The sequence below is a fragment of the Bombyx mori genome, chromosome 9 (assembly GCF_030269925.1).
Source record: "Bombyx mori chromosome 9, ASM3026992v2".
NCBI classification, from domain to species: Eukaryota; Metazoa; Arthropoda; class Insecta; order Lepidoptera; family Bombycidae; genus Bombyx; species Bombyx mori.
The window spans coordinates 9,973,898-9,994,232 of record NC_085115.1 but is presented as its reverse complement, the minus strand read 5'-3'; the positions used below and the strand labels follow the sequence as shown (position 1 = coordinate 9,994,232).

The 20,335-nt window shown below is 36.6% G+C and overlaps 1 protein-coding gene across 1 annotated transcript in view; it reads left to right on the top strand.

Annotated features, from left to right (window-relative positions):
* The first annotated feature begins 1,280 nt into the window (after positions 1–1,280).
* The window catches only part of LOC101746556 (cytochrome b5-related protein), a 36,781-nt gene continuing 17,726 nt past the window's right edge, over positions 1,281–20,335 (top strand). Inside the window, exon 1 of the mRNA XM_062670109.1 lies at positions 1,281–1,625. The gene's annotated coding sequence lies outside the window, so the exon portion shown is untranslated. The remainder of the gene's footprint in view (positions 1,626–20,335) is intronic.

Sequence of the window (20,335 nt, the reverse complement as noted above, 5' to 3'; positions counted from 1 at the left end):
CCGCCAGCCAGTCTTGTGTGCTCTTCGCTCTATGAGCTGGCGCCGAATCTTGTTGGAATACCCAGTGCCTGTTATTGAACATGGTATGAGAAACAGGTTCCACAAGGTTCGTCAGGACTGTATTTTGATACACAACTGCATTCGTTTTACCATTCTCACAAAAATGTACCTCTGTTAAGCCCCAAAAGGAAATTCCCAACCATACCATGAGCGAGGATGGAAAATGACCTCGTTGGACATGTGGAATACGGGTGCTCGCTTCTACACTACTGTGTGCGTACACCTTATAATTTTGTTTGTTGTAGCTCTCTTCTACGGTAAAAATTTTTTCATCCGAAAAAAGGATTTCCCGATATTTTTTTCCCGCGTACCGCTTCAACAAAGCGCGGCATCTCTTCAGTCTCAGGTCCATTAGACGAGCATTCAAACGATGTCTTGTTTTTCTTCGATATGCCCGAAGCCCTAGGTCTTCATTTAACACCCTTTTCACCGTGGTTCTGCTTAACCCCATCTGAAGGGCCAACAGTTTCTGCTTACGTTTGGGATTTCTTTGAATTCGCGCCTTCACAGCTTTTATCACTGCTGGAGTCCTAACAGACCGAGGGCGACCACTTCTTGACCTGTCATCTACACTAGAGTCTTCATTGTATCGTTTGATGTTACGATAAACGAATCTTTTGGTTATATTCAAATTTTTCAGTATGTTAAAAATTTGAATTGGCGCGTAACCGCAACGATGCAACGCAATAACTGCAACACGGTCTTCTTTAAGCGTCCACTCCATATTTAAAAATGAGTAAAATTCTAAAAGTATACATTTTTATTTTCATGAACAATTCGAAATTCGAATTCAATAAACTTTTTTGTGGCCAGCATTCTAAAAGAAAAGTTTTTACTGTGTGACAATACTTATGACCTGACTAGTTATATATATTATAAAACAAAGTACTGGGGTGGAGATGCAAACAAGTAGGTATGTGTGGATAAAAAACAATTTTAAAATTATTCTCGTTGTATTCCGGCAGTAATCCACATATTTTTAATATACTATATTGCTTTATTATAAACTTAATAAAGTCATACATATTAAAATATAAAATAACACATACGACTGGTAGTTTTTAGCGAATTCTTCCAGGAAAATTGATATTGATCGTATTTGATTATTACATTAGTGGACTTAAAAATATTAATGAAAGATACGCTAACTACTAGAACAAAATATTATTTTATTGCCCTTGTAGGCAAACGAGCATTCGACTCACCTGATAGTCAATTGGTTCTTTTTTAATGAGAGTAGACATAAAACCTCTCGCATGGCCACTTATAAAAAAGAAACATAAGAAGCAAAAGTCAAAAATAAAAAAGAAGACTATCGCCGACCGCACCGCACGCGCTGTACACGCACACGCCGCTTATTTTTTCACATAAATATTTTCATGGACTCAAATTAATCTCTATTATACGAACTCTTACTGACGACCATATTCGTCGTTGCGCGAGTGATATACAAGTTTTATAGACAATAATTTAGAAGAGTGCCGTGTCAAGTCGCCGCCATTACGCGTCGTCCAGCAGTGGCGTCGAATTCTGCAGCCTGGAAGAAGCTAGCGAAGGGTTGGCAGGTACGTCTACTCCTCATAGCCTAGCCTCGGCCTTCCCCTCTTTTTGTGCATCTTTAGCGATACTCGCCCCCGCAAAACTTCCTTCAAAAATATTGAACCAGCGCACCGCCGTGGTAAAAATGTATAAAGAGTTTTTCCCACTATCAATGCTCAGCGTTGCTCTTGGACATCAACAATGCTAAGAGTGCAGTAATGCCGCTACTTCTGCTGATTACTCTCCGCAAGCCTCGTTTAAAGCAAAGACATGTCATAGCACTCTAAAAACATCGTATATCAACGTAGAAGTTTTTAAACCATACAAAATATACAATTATAATGTGCAAAAGTCTAAAAGTCTTTAGTCATAAAAATAAAGAATTCATAATTTTTACAGTCTTTGTGTATTTTTTATATTATAGCTATATACATACATATAATTATTGTTGTATTATGTTTTTTCCATGTTCACATTTATTGTTTCGCTCAATTTTTACGTTCCCACACATGCTTATTTTTCTATTGCGTATTCTTATACTAATTACGGCGCGGAAACCTGGACACTGACGGCAGGGCTGGCCCATAAGTTAAGAGTCGCACAGCGGGCGATGGAGAGAGCTATGCTAGGTATTTCTCTAAGGGACAAAATCCGGAACGAAGAAATTCGACGGAGAACCAAAGTCGACGACATAGCTCTCAAAGCTAGCAGGCTGAAGTGGCAATGGGCCGGTCACATCTGTCGAGCCAGCGACGCCAGGTGGGGGAGGAAAGTCCTCGAATGGAGGCCACGGATGGGTACAAAGAGCGTGGGGCGTCCTCCAACCAGGTAGACTGACGACTTAGTGCGCACGGCGGGAAGTCGTTGGATGCGGAAGGCGGAGGACCGCATTATGTGGAAGGCATTGGGGAAGGCCTATGTCCAGCAGTGGGCAGATAAAGGCTGATGATGATGATGATGATACTAATAACTGTCTTTCTGTTTTTTTGGTTTGTTTAATCAATGAAAAATGTAATAATGGAATAAAAAAATTCGCTGTGCCGACCCCACCTAGTGGTATAAGGTATAAGACAAAGAAGAAGAATAAATCAATGAAAAAAACATGTTTTCCATTATTCATCAGCATACTCGTTGGCGGCGATGCTTATCAAATAACAATGATTAAGTATTCTTTTTCGAGTATTATTTTACGACCATATGTTTTCATTGAACTGACTCTTTTTTATACGTTTCCGGTTAGTTAGGTAGATATAAAACATTAATAGTCTAAGACACAAAACGTAAATTCAAATTTTCAAATATCAATTAGTATATAAAATTGCAATATATACATATAAATAAATATTGTAGTATTGAGTATTGAGTATTGTAAGTTTGTAATATTGAAATAGCCTCTTTTTACTACATGCATAATTTGAATATGTATATATACGGCTCATACACCAAAATAAAATTTTTTTAATTTTTATCTGTCTGTCTGTCTGTTTGTTCCGGCTAATCTCTGAAACGGCTGGACCGATTTTGACGGGACTTTCACTGATAGGTAGCTAGCTGATGATATAAGGAGTAACTTAGGCTACTTTTTTTAGACTAGCTTCGCCCCGCGGCTTCACCCGCGGTACGACAATTAAATAACCGCGGGTAACATCGTCGATAATTAAATGCGAAGCGAAGCGAGGGCGGGTCGCTAGCTTAAAATAGTTTTGGAATATAATTTTTCAGAAAACGAATTTCGATATTATAAACCTGACGTGACACAATCCCACTAAATAATATAAATAAACTTCTAGGAGATTATTATTCTTTTATATTTTACTCTAACTCCATAATAGTGATTATTTTTAATAGTTAAATTTATACACATATCACATAATTAATTAATGTTCTCTGAATAAACATTATCGTGAAATCTCTCTAGTTTATTTTAAGCAATATCTTCAACTCGTTTAAAGAATTAAAATAATGTGATAGTTATGTGAAAAATTTAACTATTTTATTAAAGTTACTAAGTCATTTTGCCGTACAACTACGAACTATTTTATCTCGAATGGTACATGGCCACATGTTCCCTCCTCTACATTCCCAACTTTGCATCCTAGCATTTACATAATTACATCAGTCCACTTCGCGAGCTGGCGACCGAGCGAAATGCCTAATTAACATTGACACGGCATTCCTATGTAACTACTAGAATGGGTCGGGACGAACTCGTTAGTACAAATAGCAGCAAACCCTTTTAGAACGAGGCTATAATTTAGTCGAAATTAAAAGCTTTAGTTTTAATATAATTAATATTGTGCTAAGTTTAATATGTTTTGCTTTAATATTAGTCAAACCTCTTCTACTAAATAGCGACACCTCTTTGTAAAAAAAAACAATTAATCAGAAGAAAAGTCAGTTGTTTTTTATATTGCTAAGCGGATGAGCTCCCTAGAGGGTCCGTGAAATAGACTTAAGAAGACGACGTCTAAGCTTCGCGTGCACTAAAATCAGCCACAATTTCCAACACCCCCTAGTTCTGACAGAATAGGGTATACTGACGATACAATTCTTACTCAGACAGTCCGCTGACGGAGTGGCTCGATGATCGCCCGTGTGTGTATAATTGAAGTCAGATATGCTCCTCGCGATAACTATGTAACCATATCCCATCTGCTTCTACTACGATTACCGTCTCCAACGCGTAGATGGAAATCTGGCGAGTTTTTCATGACCCCGTCCCCTTATGGCGACTTTCCGCCAAGCAATGGACCCTTCAAATGTCACAGAGTAATTATAATTTCAATTGCTTAAAATTAAACTAATACTCATTGATTATAATCGGAATCAACACGTTACCGACTACAACAAAATAAAAGCCGACGACGAAGACCCCATATCACAAAATTTATTATTTCAATAGTTTATTACGAAACTAACAATGTTTATGATACTTTTATATTTGCTATCAGATCGTAAACGGTTACCGTGGCTTCTATATTATGCTGTTATCTGAAATTCCAGCAATACGGCCCAGCAGCTGCCTATGATTGGGGATTGTTTAAGTCTCGTTTAAAAAAGACATCCTTCCTTGAACAACGAAAGGAGAACTTCATTCTAGGACAGGATGGTCCGTAGCAAAAAATCTCTCAAAGTGAACTCTGGATCAATTAATTTGTTTCAATTAGTATGAACACTGTCTCAGTGGCGGGTGGCGCAGTGGTACTAATCAATGACGGAATCATCTCAAACAGTCCTTCAGAGCACTTATAAGAAACTAACTGCACCCGTCCGCTTCGCTGGGCATTTAAAATTAACATTATTATTTCTCACCCCCACAAAGATTCTCAGCATTAACGCCCCCGCAACTGGTCTACACCAGTCCAATACTCATATAAATATTAGCCTATACATTAAGTACATGTATTTTCTACATGGATACCAAGTTTCAAGTCAATCGGATGCATGGTACAATAGTTATAACGGAACATCCGTAAAAACCACTGTAGATTTATATATTAGTATAGATGTAATGGTCTCAATGCTTGAAACAACAATGCTCAACATCTTTCAGTAGTACGAACACCTTTTATTAGTTGTTAAATAGTTTAAATACTCACTTAAGTGCACTGTTCAACACAAAAGTTGACAAAGATTTTACTACATAGATCTGACATTTATTCGAAAAACGTTTGGTTAAAAACAATAAAATAATAATAAAACAACTAACAAAATGTTAATTGCGTTATGTACTATGTTACAAGATTTTGTACAAAATATCTATGTTATTTAAGTGTGCAATCATGTCGAGGTTATCTGTCACCGCTTTGGAGAGGTTGAGGTGTTCAGAAATTATGGGTCGCTACACTGTAATATGAATTATAGAAGAATTTTACACCTTACGACCGGTAGACGCGTTCAGCGAGATATTCAACTGTTACCGGTGTCAAAAAATAGGTGGAGATTGCAATAACAGCTCTAAAGGTGTGCCTTCTAATTAATAATCGAAGATGTTTTAACATTAAGATCCTCTCACCTTAAGATTTGTTTCACACTTAAAATATTAACAACATTAATTGTTAATATTTTAAGTGTGAAAGTTTATTTATAGAAAAACAGACGGTAGTTAGCACAATATTATGGTGAATATGATATGACTAGAACCTTACTAGAGCACGAAACCTGTAAGGTCTTCGAGACATCAGAATTATTATAATGACAATTAAAATCGCGAGATTAAACTGTAATAGTAATTAAAGTATTTAAATAAAATTTAATTACTTATTACTATTATAAATAATAATATTTTGTAGTATAATTAAAGTTTAATTAATTACTGAAGTACCTACGTATTACGTAATTAAATAATTGTTTAATAATTAAGTACGGTTTAACTAGTAATTAAAATTATGTCTACGACCTGCGAAAACCGAGGAAAGTACTAAGTTTCTAAATAAATGTCAAGGCACTAATAATATCAACTGAATACAAGTATGTACGGGAGGGAATTAAAGTTTTAATGTCAAACTAAAATAATGTACATTTTGTTTGTGAGGTCGCGCGGTACAAATAAACATCCAGACGCGTCCTACATCAGGAACGACCCGGCAAATCCCAAGATTTTCCCGTGACGGATTGACAGCCGAACACGAAATATCCCGCAAGGCTACTTGGGTAACGTTATTGCGCTAAACAACCTTATATTTCCTACTAAGTAAAAATATATACAGAAATGGGATATTTCTTTAAGAGCATCACTACTCATTCTAAATATTTGTTTAGTATTAAAGTTTGTTTTTAATTACCATACTAGATAGGCAAATGATTTTATGCCGTGATCGCGATCTAGTGTTATTTAAGTTAAAAGACATAAGGTCGAAATTTCCATCGTCTTGCATTAACGGCTTTCTTGCCAATTAAGCACGACGACTAATTCATTAAATCATTCGCAATTTACATGATTAAATTGTTATTATTATTGACAGTGACACATGGAAACAATTCCAGCTGTTACATTACCCTAATAAATTGGGTTTACAACAAATGCCACACTACGTGACAGGTGATAGCAATCCAGTCGGTAACAAAACTAATAGTAAAGTTGATAAAGTTTTTATGGCAGAAGAGCTCGCGTAATATTGCGATAGAAAGCCGCTTATAGCGTCGCCTATCTCCAGGTCTGCCAAGCGCGGCCTACAACAATAAATTCAAAACTACGAAAAACAACATCGTTTTGTTTTATCAAGGCAAATGGACTGTTAGGCTTATGCTCTATGCTAAATGGCTACCGCTCAGACCGGTGCTAAGCGGAGTCGGAGCATATGAATGGGTCGCAGCCGAAATAAAAATAAGAGTACCCGACAACTTCAACCTATGCTAGTTCTGTCCCCCCGATCCGCTAACGGTGCTTTTACCTTGCCGTCGCTTGCGACAAAGGGCTCGAAGAGTAAATTAACCCACAGACACAGCCCAATGAGTTTCTCGCCGGATCTTCTCAGTGGGTCGCGTTTTCGATCCGGTGGCAGATTCTGCGAAGCACGGCTCTTGCTAGGGTTCGTGTTAGCAACGTCGTCAGGTTTGACAGTGGGGAATTTCGGAAATGTATGTAACACTGTCTAAGTGGATTGTGGATAACGCACCACCCGAGAGGACTAACAGTCGTATCGTCAATGATCGGACCTCCGGTACTTTGTAGGCGGGTTGATTTGTATCAACGTTTGCGAGTTCTGTCTTCGTACAAAAATCGGATGCTCTGTGAAAAATGGATTATTTTGTGATCAAAAACAAGTTACACGCCGCACCGCTACTTGCCACACAAATTCCTGAATTTAGCGAATTAGGTGTGAAAGTCGTTTGTGAACTCATTCAAGGTACGAATTTACCTTCCAAATTCTTATCTTTGAAAATTTAAATCATGAAATAATCTAATGCTTCAATACAGATACATCAGACGTACATCTGTTAATGCATAGATGCTTAAGACCTATTCTTTCATGCTACTCAATGCATGGTTCCAATTAAGGTAAGTGGAAAATTAAATACCTATTTATTTTATTTCATTTTTACAAATCACAGTGTAGGTGCTTCTGCTCTCTACTACGTTTTACATTAGAATCCCCTTAAATCAACTCATGTTCAAATTGAATTCAAATTTCGGGTTTATAAACTACTGAGATAGACCAAGCGTTTAATTACTGCCATTCGAATAGGAATTAGTATGGAAGACGACAGCTTCTGGCAATAATTCACGGAAGGGCAGTACACAGGTCGTGTGTCAACGTCCGAACTCTAATCCAGTTAGTGTGTCTACCAGTCGGCCAATGACAAACGAAAATTCGGCCGACACGCCATCTGTATACATAAATTTTGATCACGTTCTCTGCTGCGTTGCAATTTCGCTTTTCTCTTGTTTCAAAACAGTTGATTCCGAAGTCATAGATTTGATATGCTACCGTCGGTCATGTTTCAGTATTTTCGATTTTAATAGAGATATACCCAGATTTTAACTATCGATGAATAAGATAATGAACAATTTTTGAGTCCAGAAAATGACAAGGGGTGGGCTAGCCTGACTACTATACTGATACCTTAGAACTCATATCTCAAGGTCGCGTGGACACCCACGGAGAAGCGAAGGTGTTATTCTTTTTCGTGGCCGAAATCACACGGCCAGGTTTTCGTTGAAAGCCGCAAAGGTTTACGCCCCCTCTCCGGTACACTCCGACAGTGAGGTGCAGATTATGTACGAGGACATTTCCAAAGCCTCGCATAGCTCTGCAGCTCACTTCACTGTTGTCATGGGGGCTTTCAACGCGAAAATGGGTAAATGGTGCGAGAGATTGGTACGAGTGAGTCCATTTGGATTTGACACTGAAAGCGCTGGGGAAAACTATTTGCCGGTTTCATGGAACTGGAGGAATTGTTTACGATAAGCTCTTTATTCTGGAAACGGGAGTACAAGAAGTGGGCCTTAATGAGCTCCAATGGTATCCGGTCACCGTCCTCGTCGAACCCGTCGCTTGCGACGAAGGGCTCAACGAGCGAATTAACCCATAGACACAGCCCACTGAGTTTCTCGCCGGATCTTCTCAGTGGATCGCGTTTCCGATCCGGTGGTAGATTCTGCGAAGCACTGCTCTTGCTAGGGTCAGTGTTAGCAACTCTCCGGTTTGAGCCGGTAAAAAACCAATGGTACTATCATTAATGAGATATATTTCATTATGTCGACAAAACGGCAAATATTAAATGATGTATTTGTGATCAATACGGTTAAAACCGGAAGTGATCATTGGATGGTCAGAGGCGCATTAAGTCTCTATATCAAGCTAGAAAGATTATGACTGATAATGTCTACGGTCCGTCCACCACCATCACAAATCAAAACTTCTCGGCACTTTAAGCCCGAACTTTCGATTTACTATGAGGTTCGTTCTTTCGTCTTGAGATACTGAAGTATTTGGGATGAGGAGATTTTGCGTAACTTCCCGAACCCTACCCGTCCTAGTTGGATTCGATGATTGATATATTTCTAAAAGTTGGACCTAGTTGGACAATTTGTCCCAGGTAGGTCGTCTACAGCTTCCAGTGTTAGGCTTCCGAACTTGACTGAAATGGGCACTACATGCATTTGACATAATTTTCGTTTTGTTCATGTTCATGCTAAGGCCCACTGGGACAAAAGCCTTATTGAGGTCCTCCAAGGCCTCGGCTATAATCTCGATGTCATCATCGTAGAAGATGATCATACTGTCCACATTTTATTGTATTTTGTGTTCAATTTAAAAAAGGAATATTCAAAATTCGTTGTCATTCTAACAACAATAAATAATCCGCCTCACACAATAATATTTAATGCTAGGTACCTGTCGCTCGCTGTTCCGTGAATCTTACAAAAAACATTTAATATTGTAAAGTAATTTATCAACACGACGACCCCATGTCGGCGTCCAGCTTTCAGACAAATGTTGCAACTTCAAACGCAAAACTCACTCATTGTTCTAATTCTCCATTTTAATTTCACCTAAAATAACAAAACCTAATGGACACAAAGAAAAACATTTCATTCGAGAGCAGGGCATTATCTGATATGGCTTTTGTCCCTTTAATTATAAGAGAGATTTTAGAAAAATAAGAAATCTTATCAACGCACGTAATTAATGTCTGGAGGTTGTTAAAACAATAGAACTCGATTAAGGTTGCCTTTAGAACGCTGTATCGAATTATCGTACGATATTGTTGTTAATTAAGAATGATACACAGAACAATAGGTATCTCAGGTACAAACACGAATACGGCCATATTTTATTTCCGACTCTTTGTTTGGTGACATTTATAAACATCCATACAATGTACGTAATCAAACCAAAAATCAGGATAATACTTGATATTCACGGAGGTACTTTGAAATTTGTAATCTTTGAATGAGTTCGCGTTTAATTTTACATTCATGACTTTCTATTGACAACAACATAAATGTATTTTTTATTTAGGTCTCTTACTTAAAGTACTTCTTGTTATTGAGATAATGAATTGTCATTGATCAAGCAATGATACACTTTGTTTCGGATGGCAGAACTGCTGTACTTAAAGATACATTACATATTGGAAAAAAAATACATATTGGAAAAAAAACGCTATGCCATAGAATTCGTGGATCTTAATACATTTGAAAAATTTCAGTTGATTTCAAATCATAGTGAAGATGCTGATAAACAGATTTTGTTTCGTGATATTCGGAGGTCACCGGGACTGCGCCTGTCATCTGAACATAAGAAGACGCTCGAAGGATCAATTTCCAATTAACGCCTCCGATTAAGGAGATAATACACGAGCCAGTGGCGCAGAATACTTAATCGATCACACGCTTTAACAATTTAAACTGACATTATCCATACTTGACTTTAAAAGATGCGATTTCCGATCTTACTATCAATATGCATCATTCCTTTCTAAAAGTAACGTAGTAAGGTATAACAGTAATGTTTCTTTTTCTTCACATAAACTCCCTTCCCCTTTTTGACCCTTTCGGAGTCATACAATAGATTCGATTTTGTGAAATCGCTCCTTAGTGCTCCTTAGTGGGTGCAAAAAACATTATGATCAAATTACTGTATAGTTCAGACGTTTTTAGTAGTGCGTTGTCATTCTCTCACGTTTCTAATTTATAAGTATGTATATCTATAGATAGCACTGTAGATACTATGAAAAGTTTCTATTTTAAATAATTTATGTTTTCCTACCAATGCAACAGTATTCATACAACGAACTCTGGCCACAGTCTATGCAAATCAGACAAAATCTTGCCCTATGATCAGCAAACGAACTAAATTGTCCCTTCGTAACAAGGTGACACTCTACAAAGCAGTGTGTGTGCAGTGTACCTCACGCGGCTCGTACGCACATTAACTCCAGGTCATCCAATCTCGTTTCTGCAGGATAGCCGTCAAGGCACCGTGGTATGTGAGGAATGTAGATCTTCACGACGACTTAAATCTAGTACCAATACGTAAGTATCTTAAGGAAGCGTCATAATGCTACTTCGACAAAGCGGCGCGACATGAAAACCCGTATCGTGATAATATCGTGGCCGCCACTAATTACTTATGCAACCATGACGGGGCAATGCAAAGCCACCGTCACGCGTAACATGTCTTGTTGGGTCCTCCGATTTCACTCTCGGTGCTTTTAGGACTCTCAAGTACCAGTCGCCGTCGCCGCCACCGCCGCCGCGACCGTTAGTTCGACGAGCGAACTAACCTATAGACACAGCCCACTGAGTTTCTCGCCGGATCTTCTTAGTGGGTCGGGACTCCGGCCCGGTGGTAGATTCTGCGAAGCACTGCTCTTGCTAAGGCTAGTGTTAGCAAATTCTCTCAGGTTGAGGCCGTGAGCTCACCTACCTGTCAGAGCATAACTGGAACAGCCTCATAGACTACCAGCGAATAGGTGTGGAAAACAGACAACATGCTAAAAAGTATTCGACAATATTTCATATAATTTTTTTGTAATCTAATATCTCTGGTTTAGTTGAAAACCATGGGTTCGAAATTTGAAATTTCAAAACTAGAGCTTTTTTTAATAAAGCTCGGCATTATTACTTCAAAAAATGTTTTATTCGCCAACAAATCATAACAGTCGGAATTTGAATGGAAAAATAGAACGCATGACTACCTTGTGGCGATTTTAAAAATACAGGAGATTTTTTTTAAACTGTCCAAACCGTGGGAGTCCTTAACAAGAGACGTCAATTGGGCGTTCAAAATTTTTAAGTGATTGACTCTCCGAAATCATCGAAAAATGAAAACAATTTAATTACAGTCGAGAGTTAACCAACTACTGTTCGTTTTTGGGTTAAGCACCATACAACTCTTATAGCTCATAGAGCTTTTAAGTTGCAAACTCATCTATAATTTAATAATTTCAAAGTTATATTTGTATAAAATACTTCATTTCATCTTAATCTTAGTGACTAACCTGGTTATGGCTTAAAAATTAAATCTACTTTATTCCCAATCAAATATGGTTTTAACTAAGCTATTTACTTTGTCAAGCAAAGAAAATTTGCACTGCATTATTTATGTTATAGCTCTATTTAGACTTTATTATATAAAAAATAAAATAAAAAAATGTTTGTACTACAAGCATCATAGGTAGGTACCGCACGTCTCGTGTTGCTTGGCTACCAAAAGAGATCACAAAGTCGCAAGACTCACCTTGAGACGTGAAGTAGAATTTTCAATTGCATTATAGTCCAACTGTCTCAATCTCCAAACGCTGTTCAAACGGGCATGCGTGACTGCTTCGCGGCAGAAATAGGTAGAACTGTAATACAGACTCGGCTTTATAATACGCTCTACCATCCGAAACACCGAGATCCTTGATACTATCAATTCCAAATTCTATGTTCAGCAAAATGCTATTGTGTAATTTTTGATAGATTTTTAAAAACATAATTATCATATAGTTCCGTAAAAGCATATTGTTCTAAGTACACTTTTATACACATGTAGTAGAGTGCGTCACAGTCGATGACCCGGCCCTTTACATTTGATTCCGGCTCAACCCTAGCGATTAACTGCGTGTGTTTTGTACTGAAAGTCAATAATGTCCCATTTCTTGGACCGTTAAATTTCAATTAACGTGTCTCATGGAGCGTGGAATGAAATATAAAAATGGACCATTGGCGACAATCGTAAAATCCACAACAATAAGCGTTTTACGTTCGGACACATGGGTGTCAGAGATTTTATGACTAAACGAAGTGATAACAGAATAATGCAATTATCTTTTTAAATATCTCCGAGGATTAAAGGAAATAGAATGTGCCGTGAAGCATGCTAGACTATGCTAGCTTTCACGGGCTCAACTTGAGGGAATTTGCTAACACTAGCCTTAGAAAGCGCAATGTTTCACAGAATCTACTATGTGATCGGAATTGCGACCCACTGAAAAGATCCGGCAAGAAACTCAGTGGACAAAACGGTGATCGCGACTTAAGATTAATTAAAAAATATTACTGCTGACATGACGTTTTGTGAATCCATCCCGCTAGGTCGATCTCAATCGCAATTAAACAATGGTTATGCTACATTTCAAAGTAGGACAGACCTAAATTCTTTATTCTATGTAGAAGTGAACAGCACAGTAAATCAAATAGTACCAGTTTACAACCACCTCAAAATAAATAAATAAATTTGGGTACTTTGTTACTCTAGACTAGGTGGTCCTTCAGTATACTCTTTCATAATGTCTCTATATAAACCAAGAAAAAATCTCTAAGAAAAATACACGCCTTATACAAACAATGATGACCTTTCCGACGTTCGGAACTCTTGTTACAGATCATAATCACCTTCCCGTCCCCTACTTTACCGCACTCCTCAATGTTTACATATGAAAATTCGGAAACGCTCTGCCGAAAATCTAAGTAATACATAATGTAAATCTAGAGGGTACCAAGGGGAAGTTTTCGCAAAATTTGAATTTTAGATCGTCGCAAATAAGTTTGTTGAATGGCCATTTCGAGGGCGCACTGCTAATGGACAGGAGTGGTACTTTCCTATCACTCTCCTGACCTCTCGTATTTTATGATTCGAAGTAAGTATTTATGTAATTTGCCCTTTGTTTGTTGTGGTTTGAATTGTTTTACTTTCTCGGTTTGTAAATAGAACATTAATTAACGAAATTTGATAGACCAATATTCTTAAAATACTCATACATTTTGCATGTGGTTACAATGAAAAAATGATAATGATACGTAAAATTATAATTTGCGTAATTACTGGTGGTAGGACCTCTAGTGAGTCCACACGGGTGGGTACCACCGCCCTGCCTATTTCTACCGTGAAGCAGTAATGCGTTTCGGTTTGAAGAGTGGGGCAGCCGTTGTAACTATACTGAGACCTTAGAACTTATATCTCAAGGTGGGTGGCGCATTTACGTTGTGGATGTCTATGGGCTCCAGTAATCATTTAACACCATGTGGGCTGTGAGCTCGTCCACCTAAGCAATAAAAAAAATTAGTTCTTTTAAAATAATTTATATTGGCCTTAACATAATATTCTAAGCTTTGTGGTCAGTTATTGATTTTATTATGGAAAAAATAGCAAACTTACAATTTTAAGAAATGTTCCAGGAACATTTATTGAAAAAAAACCTGTCTAGTTGTCGAATGTGGCATCGATCTTTGATTCCAAGTCCGATGGCAGAATTCAGATTGCGATGCTTTTTGTAACCACATAACATCACAAACAGAAAAAAAGTAGGTTTAGATAGTATAAACATCAGCTAACAAACACGTTGAGTATTTTGAAGTATTTTTGTCAGATAAGATTTATTTTTGACTTCATTCTTAACACATTTGATCCAGCTGAAGTCTATTACGAGCAGAAACGATTGCGCTGTGCCGTCACATCAATGTTTCACGGGTGGCTCACAAATGAATTGCCGACGCGAGCTACAGACATTCGAAGCACAAACATCTTTTGGTAGTTATGAAACAGTAAGTCAACTCAAAACTAAGAGTAATAAAGGAATAAATGTTATGTCTTTCTGTTGGTTCGGTAAAAATTACTTTAATTTAAAATGAAGTATGACCCAGGTTCTATAGACCTGATATTTAACAATAGCTCAAAACTAAATAGCCGAATTAGTGGTTATCACTTCTAAAACTGATTGAAAGCTAGGTGTTAACTTATTTTATTTTAATTACTTAGGATTTAATTTATATAATACTAGCGACCCGCCCTCGCTTCGCTTCGGAAACATTAAAACACACATGAAACCAAAAAAATAAAATAATTTTTTTTTTAAAAAGTAGCCTATGTTCATCAGGGACAATGTCGGCTTCTAATGGAAAAAGAATTTTTCAAATCGGTCCAGTAGTTTCGGAGCCTATTCGAAACAAACAAACAAACAAATCTTTCCTCTTCATAATATTAGTATCTATATAGATCAATGTTATCATAAAACGTATTATCTGAAATCAGGAATTATTTTACCTTGCTAAGTTAACCTAAGCATTCACTTCAGTAGTCCAAATATCGTCGGCTTATTGCAAGAAGTCATTATGTGACATATTCATTATTTTGGGAAAACAGCATTTTAGTTGGAATTAGTTAGTGATTATGTTGATTAGCCCATATTTTCCTTAAAACATTATTAAAGTGTGAAAAATTTAATGTTTTGGATTTGCTTAATATGTATATTAATTAAAACAAGTGAGAGTCGGTAGTCATATAAAATTATATATTATTTATAAACCAAAACTAAAAGTTAATGACTTCTGGCTACTGTAAGTCGGTTTGACATGTGAATTAACTATTTCTTCAATTAAAACAACAAAATACTTATCAAACCTTATTGAAATAAACAAAAACGAATAATAACATAAGAATAAAAAACAATTCTTTCATAACAGTTAACGTAAGAACTTGCAATAGCTAATATTGCCAAGTACTCACGACAACTTCGCAGTCTCAAAAGTTTTCCATAATATATTTTTTTATTTTATTGCTCAGATGGGTGTACGAGCTCACAGCCCACCTGGTGTTAAGTGGTTACTGGAGCCCATAGACATCTACAACGTAAATGCGCCACCCACCTTGAGATATAAGTTCTAAGTTTGAAATCGTCGTGAATTTTTCTAATGAAATACGTACTCGACAAATGTTTATGATTGACTTCCACGGTGAAGGAATAACATCGTGTACAAAAATCAAACCCTATATAACTCACTAAACTACAATCGAGGAACCACATAGCCTGCAAGAAGTTACTATGTTCTTTTAATCGATGTTAACTTATTAAAATCATGCCATCACCAAAATGAAAAAATAATGTAAAAGAATAAATTATTTTATGGAAATCTTAATATTATGATTTATATTAAAAGAGTACGGTTTGCGAAAAAAGAGTACAAAACTCAGTAAATGAGTGTAGTTGGTCACTTTAATAATCTTTGTATGTAGCTTTAGTGTAAATATTTGATTTGTTGTGTAAAAAAAATGCCTTTGTCGCGACTTCACAGATTAATAATATTAATTCACTCAAACAAACAAAAAATAAGTAATGAATATTTAACATGAAAAAATGCTGTGTTTTATATTGTATTATCTATAGTATTGAGTTGATTAGTGACTTTTTGCCACAAAGTAGGTACCTAATCATGCGCTTAGGGACACGAGAACCCTCTTATCGTGGCCGCCGGTAACTACATTCCCGATCCTGCGGAAAGAATGGTAAGCAGTCGACGTCGCCCCAAACACGTCATTTCGGATCCTCCCGTTCCACTAACGGTGCTTTTAGGTACCGCAAGCACCGGTCACCGTTCTCGTCGCACCCGTCGATTGCGACGAATGATTTTGGTTAGTCATTTCGAATCATGTAGGACATAAGTTCATTAATTTAAGGGCAGCAAAAATTAACACACCGTATTACGTAATATTTTAAAAATAAATAAAATTAATCAACTCATAAAACTCAGACGAAAAAGTATCGAATACTTTTTGATGTACGTCAATAGATGTCGCTAGACGTAAAATGTAAAACGCGCCATCGTTTGTTGCAACCAAAAACTATGAAAGCCCCCATTGTCGAAATCTCAGTGTCTATGGGTTATAACGGTAACCACTTAACATTAGGATTTTTGTTAAACCACTACTCACTGTAACAAGTGACATAGTGGTTCATATAAAATTGTCAATAATGATGCTATTACATAGCATTGCTATAGTTACTGTTCTATGTATCTAAAAACTGTACGTGTACGATATACAGCATTGCTATAGTTCTATGTATCTAAAAACTGTACGTGTACGATGGTACATTGTACAGTATGCAATGAGACCGTTTATCGCCGATGATATAATAAACTAGTTGAAAAACAGTCTATTTTTCGACTAAATCTAGTTAGGTCGTAGCCGTTTAGACAAGGACAACGCTTAGTTTATTTAATTTATTTTAGAGTTTAGACGGTTAATAGGAAATAAGATCAAATTACGGATTTTTATATAGCGTATATTTTGAACCCAAATGAAACCAAACGAATTTTTTTTTTTTTTTTTTGTTTTAATCTGTTTTAGACTCTAGACCGATAGTCCGTATTTGGTAAACACGATAGTTTCAAGCTAGCATACTGTACACTGCGCTTACACGAGATTAGCGAACAAATTCAATAAAGTGAGGTGGTGTAAATCTCAATTGTACCACAACTTCATCAAGATCCGTGAAAACAGGGATTCAGCAAATTATACTCTAAATATCTTGTGAATCTATACCCAGACTAGAACTGGGTTTCTATTTTTCTTATCGAGACACGTTAAGATCATCCCAAAAGCGATATAAAATCGTTAGTTTTTAAATTGCTGTTTGTTCTGTTTTCTCATTCACGCATATTAAGTATGTTATTTAGAACTATAATTAATGTCAATGATGATATCATTCTAACATTGATGGAGATTTTAGCCCAATACGAATGGTTTTAAAACCTCTTTTCTTCCTAGTCAGTAGCGCTTTTGATAGAGCGGTCGCGGTCATCACTTCAGGCGTTGGTGGCAAGCTCCACAACACGCTGCCACTCCTCTCTGACGGTCACCCTCCTCGTTTGGATAATAATGAGAAGGTATTTATTGCCATTTTTATCTGGTCAATCCACCTCATAGGCGATCTTCCTTTAAAAATAATTAGAAAACTCGAAAAAATTTTATAAAATATTTTATAAAGAAATAATCGGGTTTCTTGATGGTAGAACCAAACTTTTATCTCGTTACTAAAGTCTTCTTCTAATAATAAGAACACCAACTATATCTTTCGTTCTAGTGATACTAATCTAATACTAAAGTAATACTAATAATAAGGTCTTCTAATGACTATTGGCCATTGCTAACATCCGAAAGACGTCTTAATACATATTATGATGTCGGTAGAAGAATAATTCCAGAATTGTCCATTTAGTACTTAATAATTCTGGCCCCTAAAAGTTTTGGAAAATTACTGAGTATCTAAATTACTGAGAGTTGATTAGTAATTTAGATAGATCAGTAATTTAGTTAACTAACTAAGCATTGCGCATAACAAATTATTTTAACGGATAAATTAAAACGATCATAATGTCTGTAATCAATTTGTAGCAAGCATTTTGATCTACATTTGTAGAATTATTTTGATTTGTAGCCCACAATAATGGTTCACCGAACGATAGTAAAACTAGTTTAATTGTAGCGTCATATCGCAAAGGCATCCTTATCTATATATTATACGTTAAGCAAAAACTTTGTATCCCTTTTTACGAAAATTGCGCGGACGGAGGAGTATGAAATTTTCCACACTTATAGAGAATATAGAGAAGAAGTGCACAATGCTAATATTTTTTTCAAATAATGCATAAAAGATACATTAAATCAATAAAGAAAACATTACACACACTACATACCATGTATTTGACGCACACAAGCATGCATACTATATATTGTCAAACTTTTGTTCTTGACGTCAACGTGTGGTCAAATTACGAGTAAGAATAGATTAAATGTTGTTTGTCTTTATTAATATTTTTTTAGAGTGTAGCCTTGGCGAAATGTGTGATTTTATAGAAGTATAAAATACAATCATAATAGTGTACAAACTTATTATATAGGTACAATTCCAATTAATTATAGTCGAATTTCGACTACTGCGGGACCTCTAGTAATGTTTTAATTCGCTCTGCGTTGTCTTGTCTTTCTGTGTGACAAGTTGCGAGTAACCATAGACAATCGCCCTTGCAATCCACGATCCACAAGTGAATAAATAAATAAATTAACTATCAAGCCTCAAACTAGAACCCCTGCACTGTGGGAACCAGATACTGATATACTTATTTACGTTATAAAAACATACATGTACACACTAAACAACCGTATGTCATTTCTTTCCAGTACTTCAATTTAACCTTAAATAATCATATGACAATATTATAAATGTGGGGGTCAATCAATATTTGTTACACTGTCTACGCAAAAAAATACTGGACGGAATTTGATGACACCTCACAATGTAATACCATCAGAATAGCATTAAGGCTATGATTATAGTGCGATCAATTTAAAAAAGTAGCGCGCGAGTAGTTTCAAGAAAATTGTTTTTTACACAATTAGCGATAATAATATACGAGGAGCCTGGATAGTTTACAGTAGTTTTAAATAATCGAGAATAGAATGTATAATCTATGTATATACTTTATATATTAACATAACATGTTCGGCTCTAGAATGAACTTTTATCTATACATCTATACATATAAATAAAATTAGAGTGTCTGTTTGTAATATTGAAATAACCGCTTTTTACTACATGCATATGAATATATATATACGGTACATACACCAAAATAACATTTTTTACAATTTTTGTCTGTCTGTTTTTTCCCGCTAATCTCTGGAACAGCTGGACCGATTTTGACGAGGCTTTCACTGATAGGTAGCTGATGATATAAGGAGTAACTTAGGCTTCTTTATAGACTAGCTTCGCCCTGCGGCGTCACCCACGGTACGACAATAATCGCAGGTAGCATCGCGGGACTCAGCTAGCAATAATAAAATTTAATGTTTCCGAAGCGAAGCGATATAATTATATGTAATACTAGCGTGTAATAGCGGAAATTTAAATGTAGTCATAAGCGTATAACTATTTTACTTTAACTTTGACTTTGACTTTATTTTTTACGTTGTAGGAGGTCTCGCGTTGTATGAGGTATCGCGTGATATGAGGTCTTGCGTTGTATGAGGTCTCGCGTTGTAGTAGTTCTCGCGTTGTATGAGGTCTCGCGTTGTAGTAGGTCTCGCGTTGTATGAGGTCTCGCGTTATAGTAGGTCTCGCGTTGTAGTAAGACTCGTGTCATATAAGGTCCCGCGGGACTCAGCTATCGATAATAAAATTTAATGCTTCCGAAGCGAAGCGAGGGCGGGTCGCTAGTTATTAATATATCGATGCAATTTTCGCCAAAACAAGTGATTAATTATCCGTTCTTCGACTCAACAATTAACATCCAATTAGAAAAAAAAACTCCATAAAACTTGAAATACGTAAATGTAAGACTTTTCCCGGTCACCGTCCTCGTCGAACCCGTGTCGCTTGCGACGAAGGGCTCGACGAGCGAATTAACCCATAGACACAGTCCACTGAGTTTCTCGCCGGATCTTCTCAGTGGGTCGCGTTTCCGATCCGGTGGTAGATTCTGCGAAGCACTGCTCTTGCTAGGGTCAGTGTTAGCAACTCTCTG